At 45.1% G+C, this 12,597-nt stretch overlaps 1 pseudogene; it reads right to left on the reverse strand.

The window, feature by feature from the left end:
* Positions 1-12,597, reverse strand: part of LOC134431451 (kinesin-like protein KIF2A) — a 233,922-nt pseudogene that overhangs the window by 133,561 nt on the left and 87,764 nt on the right.

Below are 12,597 nucleotides of genomic sequence, written 5' to 3' on the forward strand. Positions count from 1 at the left end.
ATAGCTTTGGTCTCTATAGACTGCTACTTCCTCTGGCTGGACCTTTCAAAGACCTCACTACTCTATGGATTCTGTGTCTAGCAAGATGAGTTCAGCTGATGAGATCACCAGGACATTCTCACAACCTTTTTTTTCCTTTTTCCCATGTTTTGACAAAACTGGTGAAATGCAATTATTTCTGAGCTGCTTCTCTGTGGAGAGTTTTGTTCAGACATGGCTTATAGAAAAAGGCCATGATCATATACAGCTGGTTAAGCAGTAAGAAGCAGCTGTAAGTAGTAAGTTCTCAGCCTTTTTCCTTGCGAGAAAAACAATAACACTGTGTCCTTGGTTATATGATGAGAAAAACATGGTGAAAATCTGGAGTCCTTGAAGCTAGTAAATAACAGTCAACAGCAGGATATGAAAAACAAGTATTAGCCTCAACAAGAAACCACAGGTATTAGCAACAAAGGAGGGGTTGGCATGTAATCTGTAACCAATGATGAGCTCGGTTTTTGCAATATGTATGAGCTTAATTAACACTACTATAAAAGTATGTAAGCTGGATCAATAAATCTGAGACCGATGATCATCAATAGGATGTGCAAGTCTCCCTTCACTTTCGTCACTTCTCCAAATTTCAGCTGAAACTGGCCAACATGGTCCAAAATTTACAGGAAGATGGGACAGCAAAGCATAACTGAGACAGACACAGTTTCTTAAAGAAAGCAGGGCTGGAAAATTATTGCCTAAAACAAACAGACTAGCAGTTTAATCCCTCAATAATACAAACAGAAAAGGATTTTTAATCCAGTTCCCACTGGCTTCCTATCTGAATTGCAAGTCATTCTCCCTCTTGAAAATTTGATTTTTCTACTTGTAAAAAGGGTAACAAGTTCAGCCTTTGTCATCTGTTTCAAAATCAAAATACGAACAGCACTATATAAAAGCTATAACAAAGAACTCAGGAAGTAAAATTTGATACAACAGAAACCAGCATTTGCCTAAAAACTCCCATTTAAAACAGTCTGTAAACAAAGAATCATCTGATGCCATTTTGATTTTTGCCTTTTTTTCCCCTTATATATTTTCTGTATTCTTTACAAGTATATTTGTAACCTATTGTATTAGCGACTGATTGTCTCAGTAATTTTCCATGCCCTTTCCCTAGACAGAAAGAAAACAAATTCCAGAGCTCCAAGCCCTGGGGGGTACAAGGACCCTATTCTATCTTGGTTCTTCCTGGCTACCAAGGTTGAGAAGAACTCTTCACAATAAACAAAGTACAGCTAGTACTGAGGAAGGGAAGACTTAGAAGGGGCTTGACCCAGGGGGAATTGCCTCACCACTTGTGCTCCTAATTGGTGTTTTTTGTCAATTATGCTAATTTACAAAACCTATAAAACTGTATGCACCCCTTGTAGGGGTGGGCTTTTGTGGACATTCCCCATAAATGCCCCTGGAGGCCTACAAATAAAGATACACTTTTATATTACCTCCTATATTAAAACTCTCTTGAGTTTCATTTCTAGGTTGAAAAAGGCAACAGTTATGTAAATTAAGATTTATATTTTCTCCATTTCCAGTGCAAATTCCAAAGCATAATTCATGCAGATGGCACATTTTTTAAAAGACAAAAGTTCTAAAATAATTAGGTTTACCTCTTTGCCTTTAGTATCTCCATTTTCAATGCATTCAACAGTTACACTTTCATTATCTTCATTTAGAGATGTTACCATAGCTTGGTGAATTCGGCCTAGAAAGGAAACACAAAAGATGAATTACCAGATTAAAAATTTTTCAAAAAGTTATTTTAATCCCTGCTCTGAGAAATGCAGATAGAAGCAGAAAAAAAAAGGGCTAAAAAAAAAAGTGATAAATAAAAAATGATTCCTGGCCCCACTGTAAAATGGCTCAGATTTGATCTAGTCAGAGGGTAGATCTAGCCAGAGGCTCTAATGGGACAGTCAAGTGTACAAGTGAAAAACTTAATGAAGAAAAAACTAAGTGGCAAGTAAATAAAATACCATGTGAAAGCCACACCACTTGGACTCTTTTCTGAGTCTCCCTTGGGTGGGAATGTTTCCTGAGGTGCATTTCACAAAGGCTTGTTTGTCTCCCTTCGAGGCTGATATAAAATTAAACATCCTGACATAGGAGGGAAGTCCCCTGAAAATGTATTCTGATATCCACTTCTTGTGGGTATTCAATCAGCTGGTAATTCAACTAAAATTAAATTGCTTGCAATTTAATACAAATCATAATTTTAAAAACAATTATTAACACAGACTGTTAAGCTGAAGTTAAGGTGCCATTGCTGACTTCTTCAGTGAAATAGCCAAAGCCACAAAGCCCCCAAAAAGTACAAAACAACCAGTAAATCTTCAGTAGGAATAAGGGTTTTCCTTCTCAAATACATAGTGTATTGCATTTTTGAAATGCCATCCATCATACTTTTTCTTATTTCTTATGTGTGGCAGCAAGAAGCAATTGGAAGAGCAGAGCAGCCATGCACTGACACAAAGGTGCATGTCACATTGATTTCACATCTGTTTTGCCCTAAGAGTACCAAGTACTGGAGTTTCAAAAGAACATGAGTCCAATGTGACTGCTCCTCTAACATCCTTCTTTAATGAGCCATAGCAAAATCAAGCAACCCCTTATTCCATCTCATTTGAGAGGGAAACATAGGGGATACAGTAAAAAAAGAAACTGTAGCAGACAAGTAAAGTCTCATTGAATAATTAGAAAGCCCTTGTTCACTTGGGTCATTCTTGCTCTCTGACAATTCACAAAAATTTGGTGGGTTTAGCGCTGGCAACACACTAGTGCACCTACTAGAATATACTTACTCATTTCCTGCTGTGGGATAGGATTAGGAGGAAGGCAAAGCAGGTTCAAAACTTTAAAAAGTTATAAAGAAATCTTTATTAACATTAACTAATAAAAAAGAAAAATAAGAATCAGAATAAAACCTTCAGAACACTTCTCCTCCCCCCTATAACCTTTTCTTTCCCACTCACAATGTACAGAAACAATTCAGTCAGTTTATCACTTCTAGAATAGTCTTTCTTCAGTTCACTTAGGGAGAGGAGACCCTCTTGTCAATTTATGGAGACTTCTCCACAACAAAACAGTTCTCTCGTAGCTTTTAACTTCCATGAATAGCAGCCGCCCGGAAAATCTGCAATCATGAAGTCCCTCCCATTTTTCACAGCTTTTCCCACAGCTGTGTTTATGGGCCATGTCAACTTATGGGGTATTATTTTATGGATGAGCTGTTCAAGAGCAAGGGTTCTCTTTATCTATATCTGAGATCATCCCTGAGAACAGAGGTTTTCTTCTTCTTTCCCTGGGGCAGAGGGTCTTCATCACTCTTCTCTCTCTGTTTAAGCTTCTCATGAAATTAAAGCTACTTCAACACCTGCTTGCTTTAGGATAGATTCCTTTGCTCATATCTACAATTTGAACGCTTCATCCCCCATACTTTTCAATGGGTTACAGGGAAGAAGAGTCTGATGTATCAATTATATCTTTTCCATGGCTTTACAAGAGTACTTCAACCCCAAGATCGAGGCATGGCCTCATCCCTTCCATCTGGGACTTGAACCGTTCTTCACAGACCTTGGTATCTTCATGTTGTTCCTCTACATGTTCTCACTCTGTCCTTTTCTCTCACCCAAGGGAGGATTGATGCCTGTAGGTCTCGTCTGTGCACTGAAAGAGTTAATATCTCACCCAGGCCTGGTGAGAGGTCATATGATTTCTGCCGGGCAGTGGTGGAGCTGTTTACAGTAGAGGATTTCTTTGGCAGCCTTGCTGGTGAGGAGAGGCAACTATCTCAGTAGCCAGGCTAGAACACAGTAGCAGTGTTGTCTTCACAGCAGCATTGTTGTTGCTTCTCAGTCAGGGCTCCTCTCCAATGTTCTCCCTGACTGCCCCACCCCCTTTTATCCCGGCTACCTTCACAGGCTACAGCTGCTGCCCAATTAAGGACATCACAGCTGCAGCCCATTTACAATAACTAGAATCGGGGCAGGGTCACTTATACAATACAGAGATCTTTCACTGCAATATATATATTTACACTACCATACATATATTTACTCAGGCCCCTATATAGCAGCATGCTGGGGGCCAATGGCTTCTCCTCCCCCTGCTCAGTGGTTGCAGCTGAACCTCAATGGTGGCAGAATCTTAGCCGAGCTGGCCCAGCCCGGAGCTGCTCCTGGGGGCCTGGTGAACCGTGGCTTGGCCTGGGCTGGCAGCGGGGCAGGGCTTAGTAGTGTCAAAATGTTAGCAGCCGTAGTCGTGGCCCGGCCCGGCCTTGGCCCTGCGGCCTCCCCTTTCCCTGCCCAGCAGCTGATGGGGCCCGGCCCCGCAGCAAAGCCTGCCTCGCCCAGCCCAGCCCAGCCGAGACAGGAGGCCGGGCTGGCCTTGTTACCTGCTCTCAGGCTGGAAGAGAAAAAGAGAATTCCCGGGATTTTTCGTTTTTAACATGTGCGTTTACAGAGGCATGTTCAGCTTTCTAGTGGTTTAACAAAGTTTTAATATTCAAAACGACTCACTGACTGGTTTTATCAGTGTGGTGGTTTTCCATGAGAGGCATTCATGGAAGTGATGCAAAGCTTCCAGCCACTCGAAAGTTATACACGCCTCTGTGAAAAACACATGTTAAAGATGAAAGAAACACGGGAACAACTTCTTTCTTTTCCGACTGGCAAAGAGGTAACAGGGGCCAGGCAGCCCCTGCTGTGGGGCCAGGCCCCCTTCTCAGGCTGCCCACCGGGGCCCCCTCCCCCCCCCCCCCCCCCCCTATCGGCTGCCGGGCAGGGGAGGGGAGGCCATGGAGCCGATGCTGGGCCAGGCCATGGCTGCGATTTCTAACATCTTGCTGCTACTAAGCGGGGCCGAGCTGAGCCCACCGGCCCCCAGGAGCAGCCCCAGGCTGGCTCAGCCAAGATTCTACCACTGTAGAGATTTGCCTGCAACCACCATGCAGGGGAGAGAAGCCATCCTCCCGCCCCAACCACAGTTCCCACTGCAAGCTACTAAGCCCAGCCTGGGTCAGGTGACCATCTGCAGGCCCCAGGCAAGATATTAACTCTTCCAGTGCTTCAATCCTCCCTCGAGTGAGAGAAAGGAAAAATATGCAGGCAATGTAGGGGAGCAACATGAAAACACCAAAGTAAGTGAAGAAGAAGTTGAGTCCCAGATGAGAGGGATGAGGAGATGCCTTTAATTTTAGGCTGAAATCCTCTTGTAAAGATATGGAGAAAGACTTTTTTCCGTATAATGCATGAAGTTATGGGGAGATTAAAGTGTTCAAATTGTAGGTATCAAGCAAAGGCCTCCATGCCAAAGTAAGCAGATGTTAAAGTAGCTGTGATCCTATGAGGAGTGTGAACAGAGAAGGAGAGAAGAATGATAAAGATCCGGAGCCCCCAGGCAGAAGATGATTTCAGAGATAGATAATGCAAACCTTTGCCTTTGAACAGCTCATCTTTAAAACAGTACCCCATAAGTTGACATGGCCCATAAACACAGATGTGGGAAAAGCTGTGAAAAATGGGAATGATTTCACTATTGCAGATTTCCCCAGGCAGCTGCTATTCCTGGAGAGAGTCACGAGAGAACTGTTTTCTTGTGGAGAAGTCTCCATAACATTAACAAGAGGGACTTCTCTCCCTAAGTGAACTGAATAAAGACTATTCTAGAGGTGGTAACCTGACTGAAATTTTAGGGTTCGTTCCTTTACATTGTCATTGGGAAAGAAAAGTTTGTGGGGGGAGGAGAAGTGTCCTGAAGGTTTTGTTCTAATTCTTATTACTCTTTCTTTTTGTTAGTGTTAATAAACTTTTCTTTATATCCTTTTAAAGTTTTGAACCTGCTTTGTCTTTCTCCTGATCCTACCTCTGAGGCAGAGTGGAAATTTTCCAGGGTAGAAATCCATTTTGATTTAGGCGGAATGTACATCTTTAAGTATGTAGCTTGCTGTGTAGTCTGACTGCAAAAGCCTAGGCTCAGAGAAACTGCTTCAGTGAAGGACAGAGATAAGGGGGGGGGGGGAGGAGACAGAAGGTGATAGAGAGACAGAGACTGCTTTGAGAGCAGGTCAACCTGACCTAGGAATTCTTTCTGATAAAGAAGAACTAGCAGCAAATGCCACGCAAAATTCGTAAAAATGAATATGTATGAACCTATTGTGAAATTGTATGCATATGTATTTGAGAGGGGGATAAAAAGGGACCTGAAGTTCCCAGAGGTACGCATGTCATTTTAGGGGAACAATTCCCACATGCATCCAGCGCTGTAATAAACATACTGGCTTTACAACTTTCACAAAAGTTGCGGAGTTTTGTTTATCTCCGCAAAACATTCTGGTGACCCAGATGGGACCATCTCTGTCCCCACAGGGGCAGACGGGATAGACAGACCTCCAAGGCGTGCCCTGGGATTTTCCTGGAGGAGCTCCAGCTTGCCTCCTGTGGAGACAGACAAGGACCTGCTGGTGTGCGGAGGATACTGTATGTATTGAGGGGCCCCCGGGGGAAAAGAGAAATAGGACTGCTGAATAAGTCACTCAGAGATGTCTGAGTCCTCAGCCTGTGCCTGTGTCGATAGAGCGGCTAGACTAGAGACAGGGGTTCACTGTTCGGTAGAGTGACTGCTAGTGACCCTGGGGGTGGGTCGAGTGAACCTCTGTTGTGTGTATGTGCGAGTGGTGTCCGGACACTATCATTGTATGGTTAATGCATTGTGTGGTTAATGTTTATGTGTTTGTAACCATGTGAGTGTGTGGCATATTAAAGAGAGAGCAAACAAGTGACTTCACCCATGACACGGGGGAGTGAGTTCTACCCGTGTTTGAAGCGGATGGGTGAGGCTTCAGGCACTGGCTGCGGCAGGCTGTGGGGGCAGGGAGTGCCCTGCGGAGAAGTGGAACAAGTGGAGAAACGTCAGTGAGGATATTTATTGTGTTTAAATGTGGTGATTTGTGTAGATTTGGCACATTTTAACCATGAGTACGAGCTCAGGGAGTTCCTTTGCATGGTAGTTTGGACTTGATCTCTGGAATTTACTGTGTGCTATTATTTTGATTGTGTCCAGAGTGGGTGAGGACCAGAGAAAGCTGATGTGGGTAAATGCTGAATTATTGTATGCTGTGCTGTGTTGAGAAAAGTGGGCACTTTGAGAGATATGCCCTTTCCTGGTGAGTTTGTGTGGTTCTTCCCCCGCATTTTGGTAATTTGATTCTCAGATTGTATGGTGGTGTTTGTGGAGATTTTAGGATTTTGTTTGCAACAAGTGTAGCATTTTGCACAGAATAACTATGATATGGTGATTTATATTTAACTATGGTAAAGCGAATTAAAGGAATTCCAAGAATTCCCCCCCCTCCCCCCCAGCAATTCAAGCCCTGACTCTAGTGAATTTGAGATGGGGGGGGGGTCTGTGTTTGTGGGCATATCAGAGTTGTTGCTGTAACAGGCACAGCCTTTTGCAAGGCAGTAAAGTGAGTGTCAGTAGAAACAATGCTTTAATTAGATTGTGCAAGAAGAGAACTAGAAAAGACTGAGATTTTGTAAAACAGAGTTTAGATAGAAGAGATGAATGAGTTTATGGGACTTCAGTGGGTAATATAGTAACTTTGGACTGAGAACAACCCGCCATAGAGGTTAAGTGATAAACTCCGAAGTGATAAACGGAATAGCCTGCGGGCAATTCCCGGGAGTTTTTGGTGCACTGAGAGGCTGGCACCTTATGTGCAATGCAGAGTTTGTGAGAGGCGCTAGTATTGCTGTTCTGTGTCTTAAGTGTAAATTAAAGGTTCCTGATCAAGCCAATTCAGAACCTGAGATCTTAAAGCTTATGTGTGGAGAATCACATCTGATACCTGCCACCTGGAGGTCTGTGAGGAAAAACTGAGAAAAGACACTGAGGCTTGGGTGGAAACCAGATAGTATAAGGAGAAGGAGATAATGAGAACTAACCAGAGCAAAGAGATTCCTGAACTAGCCCCTTTTGGGAGGGGCTCACTGGGAGAAGGCTGCCAGTAGGGGCTGCTCAGAAAATGAAAAGACTTGTAATACCTTATTGCAGTTAATGCTGTTTTAAAATGGGAAGGTAAATGGGATAAGGTCCCGTATGCTGATGTGTTTTTTGCTTTAAGAAATCACACAGAATGGCAGAGTAACTGTGGGTTCAGAGCTCCTTCTGACCTACTGGTGTAGCTCTTGAAAAAAAAAACAAAGCAAAGAGAAGGTAAATCAAACGTGTTGCTCAGCATGCAGCATAAGACAGCAATGTATGAAGTCAGACAAAGATTATCATGCTGAAACGCAAACCGATTACAACTCACAAAATGAGTACATATGATTTGTTAAAGGCTCCTCCTAAGGTAAGGGAAGGAGGATAAGGAGGACCTCCCCAAAAGGGAAGAGGACTCAGGCTCCAAAGGTACACCCATTCTCACCCATCCCCCTCCTGGCAGTCTAATTTCATCCAGAACTAGGAGGTAACAGACCCCTCTGTGAGAGGCAGTGAGACCAGAAGAAAAGGGTGGAATTTTAGTTGATACAGGGGCCATATATTCAGTTTTAAATAAAGCTTTAGTACCTGTGGAGAATGTTTATGTTGTAGTGTGGGGAACAACTGGCCAGTCAGAGAAGGCATACTTTTGCAAACCTTTAAAGTAACGTGTACTTAGAAGCTTTTGTATATGCCCAATTCGCTAAACATTCTCAAATGAGAAAGGGTTCTCTGGAGGCAAATGATATAAAGATGTAAGGCTTAACATTAACAGCCACTGAAATTAAGAAGGACATTAGTACAGAGATATTAGAAGAAGTAAATAAGTATTTTTGGGGGTATGAGCCTCTGCTCTACCAGGGAGGGTGAAAAATGCCCCCCCATAGTAATCAAGCTTAAGGAAGGAATACAACCAATGAGAATTAAGCAGTACCCCCTCAAAAAGAAGATGGGGAAGGAATCAGCCCAATAATTGATAGTACTGGATTAAGGGCTGTCAATAAGATAACACAGAATTTATACCCTGTGGTAGCAAATCCATATACTTTATTAACTTGTTTAACACCTGAGCTAACCTGGTTTACTGTTTTTGACCTAAAAGGTGACTTCTTTTTCCTCCCTATCCATGAAGCCAGCCAGAAAATTTTTGCATTCAAATGGGAAAGCCCTAGAAGCAGTGCAAAACCCAGCTCACATGGTCCATCTGCCTCAAGGCTTCAAAAAATGCCCCCACTCTGATTGGAGAACAACTTGCAAAGATCCAGAGTCCTGGGAAGCTCCGCAGAAAGAAGGGAGGCTGTTGCAGTGCGTGGATGGTCTTCTAGTAGCCACTTGGATGAGGGAAACGTGTGGCCTGGACAGTAAGCCTTTTGAATTTCCTAGGACTCCAAGGATACAGAGTATCAAAGAAAAAGGCACAGGTAATGAAACAGAAAGTAATCTACCTGGAGTATGAGGCCAGTGCTGAGCAACAGACTTAAGGGCAACCTTGCAAAAAAGCCATATGCCAAACCCCAAAACCCCAAACAACAACTCCCAACCTTCTTAGGCATGGCAGGGTGGTGCCAGCTGTGGGTTTATAATTATGGACTGCTCGCCAGACCACTCTATGCTCTTATTGCCAATGGAAACAGAGATCTCCAGTGGAGAAAGGAAGCCACACGGGCCTTTCACCAGCTAAAGAGTGCCCTCATGTGTTGGGAATTTAGCTGACTAGAGACTGGAAAAGTACAAGGCCATGGCTAATTCCAAGTCCTGCACCTGCAAGATAGCGTGTCCTTGGGCCTAGCTGGGTATGATAACAAGTGGACAGAGAAACGAGGGAAATAGAGAATGTAGGCCCAAAGGAATGAGGAAGAGTTGATGGTATAGTTTAACCAATAGTTTGCCTGGCTTACAGAATATTCATAAGCTTATTATTTGCTGTATAAGTGTCTGATGCTGTGGTGGTTTGACCAGGAAGAAGTGGGAATTCTGGGATGTTGTGGTCAAACCAATGGGTGCTTGGATTTTGATATTGGCACCTGGGGTAGCCAGTGGGTTTTAGGACACACCTCCGAGAACACCCAGGGGTTAAAAGCAGAGCTTCGGGCCTGGGAGGCTCTCTTGGGACTTCGAGGGACGGAGTTCGGATCTCTCCCCCGTCCAGCCGCTGCTGCTGGGCGGGGAAGGGGCAGCCATGCGGTAGGCCTGGGCCTGGACAGAGATGGGAGTAAGGAGGCCTTGGAGGATGAAAGGGTGGAAAGCCCCAAGAGACATCGGACAGCCATTCCCCCCCCCCCCCCCCCGCCTTTGGAGACAGACAGAGAGAGAGAGAGAGAGAGAGTGCAGCCTGTGTTACCTTGAAATTCAGTAAATATGTGCTGGCAGCAGGCAGCCCGGCTGAGGAGATGGGGGGGGGGGGGGGGGGTGCAGCCAGGAGTCCAGCCGCCTGGAGGAGTTTTTTAACCCTTTTTGGACAATGAAAGCCTTACAGAACATTAACCCTTCCTAGACGAGTGATAAGAGTGGAGGAGGACAAAGGAAATGAACGAGTGATGGAGGTCTCGACCAGAGAGAGAGAGTGAGAGATGTTGAAAGAATGGAGAAGATGGAGTGGCATGTTATGCTGGACTCTTTTGTGTAGCCATGGACAGAGCTATGTTTCCGTGAGATACAGAGACTGAGTCCAGGGGGAGAAATGTCCCAGTGCCAGAGAAGATTCAGTGTGGGTACCCCTCGGCCCCAGGGGGTATATAAAATATGGGGGGGACGGATGTCCCAGAGGTGAGAAGGTGAGATACTGTGTTTTTCTGGAACTGGACAAAGCATCCTTAAAAAAAGACAACCCTGGAAGCAGCCCTGATCCCTGTTCGGTGGTGAGAGCACCGGAACAAGGACGGAAGAGGCCACCATGACACATGGAAGGACTCCCTCTCCTCTTGAGGAACTGAAAGTTTGAGCAATCTAAAGGGTGGTGTTGGACCTAGAATTGGTGATTTTGGAGGATGTATTGTATTGGGAATTTAGGGGGGAGGAGGGGGAGAGTGTTTTTGTGAGGTTTTCATTTTCCTTGTGTTTTTTTTTCCCTCTTTTGTGTGTAGTTTTGTAGTTTAGTAATTGTTTGTGTGTAGCTTAGTTAATAAACTTTTCTGTATGTTGAAGTTGGAGCCTGCTTTGTTTATTCCTGGTCACATCTCGCAGCAGACACTGGGGAGAAGGTGTACTCATGGGGGCTCTGGCTTTGCCAGGCCCAAACCATAACAGATGCTCTCTTCAATAAACGGAACTTGCTTATCACTCATACTGAGCCCCGAGTTTTCCCTGCACCCGACAAATGGCTCATCCCCGACAAAGGCCTCATTCTGCAACAAATGGCGCCCGAATAGCAACCCTATGGACCCCTGCGAGCCACGGTCGGTGCAGTATTTTGGTGTCAGTCCCGACGCAGCCCGGGAGGCACAAAAAGCGGGCCCTGCCTCAGGCGACCCCATATGGGAAACCTGGAGAAAGGCGGGCTTCGGTGCCCTGGCGACCTCACAGGAGAGTCCAGCTGACTGAATGCCGTCGAAATCCTGGAAAGGCTGCAGCGTGCTGAATAAATGACAGGTTAAAAGGTAATACAGGGACAAGCGGCATATAATCCTTTTTAAATGCTTTTTAGAAAAGCGGGGACTATAGACTGTTGACTTGGGAAGAGAATTCCCGAGATTGCTGCATATAGACTTGCAAAAATGTGTGTTGTTGTGCTGGCGCTGCAAGTATACGCACAGTGGGTCAGCGACCCTGCTGTGATGGCGGCAGCAGCCGCGGCTCGGGGCGCCCGCGGGGCTGTGCCACTCCGAACTTGGCATGGGCGCTGCGCCATGGCGAGCAGGCGCGGCGGGCGGCTCGCCTGAGATGCTGCGCTGCAGCGGCGGTAGCGGAGGCAGCCGCGGGGGGAGCGGAGCCCCGCTGCGGGGGGAGCAGAGCACCGCCTGAGATGCTGTGCTGCGAGTCCGGCACACGCAGTCAGTCAGCCTGCTGGAGAGTCTCATGAAACAAGAAGTCCAGCGCGGGGGGGTCACCCGCTCCGACACAAGCGGCACAAGACCAGAGCGCTTTTCCAGCACGAGCGCTTCTCCCTCCGCTCCGCGGCCAGCAAAAGCTTCAGTTTTAGACCTAACAGCCGTAATAAATGTGACTCTTGTCAACAAAAGAAAAGATCCCTGCTGCAATTAAGAAACCAGTGATAATAAATAAGTGACACCAAGGAGCATTAACTATCAAGATGTTCCTCACCTAAGTTAAAAAGACTTTTTGTTCTTCCTGGCAGAGACTGTGAAAGAGAAATCAGCGTAGTGAATGCGTGGGCCAAATTTCAGCCGATTTGGCTTAGCATCCATTATGCTGTCAAAATCACCTGTATTAATATCGACTTTAAACATCAGAAGCACAGATAACTCAGTCAGTGGAACATCAAACTCTGAAATTGTATTTTGAAAAATTTAAAAATGTTAAAGATATGTTAAAGCGATTGTATAAGTAAGATGTAATGAGTGTGCTTTTTGTATTCTTTGAGCTTTGCGTGGACATGGTAGAGGTAAAAGCAAGCACTGAATTAAA

The sequence above is a fragment of the Melospiza melodia genome, chromosome W (assembly GCF_035770615.1).
Source record: "Melospiza melodia melodia isolate bMelMel2 chromosome W, bMelMel2.pri, whole genome shotgun sequence".
In the NCBI taxonomy this organism is placed as follows: domain Eukaryota; kingdom Metazoa; phylum Chordata; class Aves; order Passeriformes; family Passerellidae; genus Melospiza; species Melospiza melodia.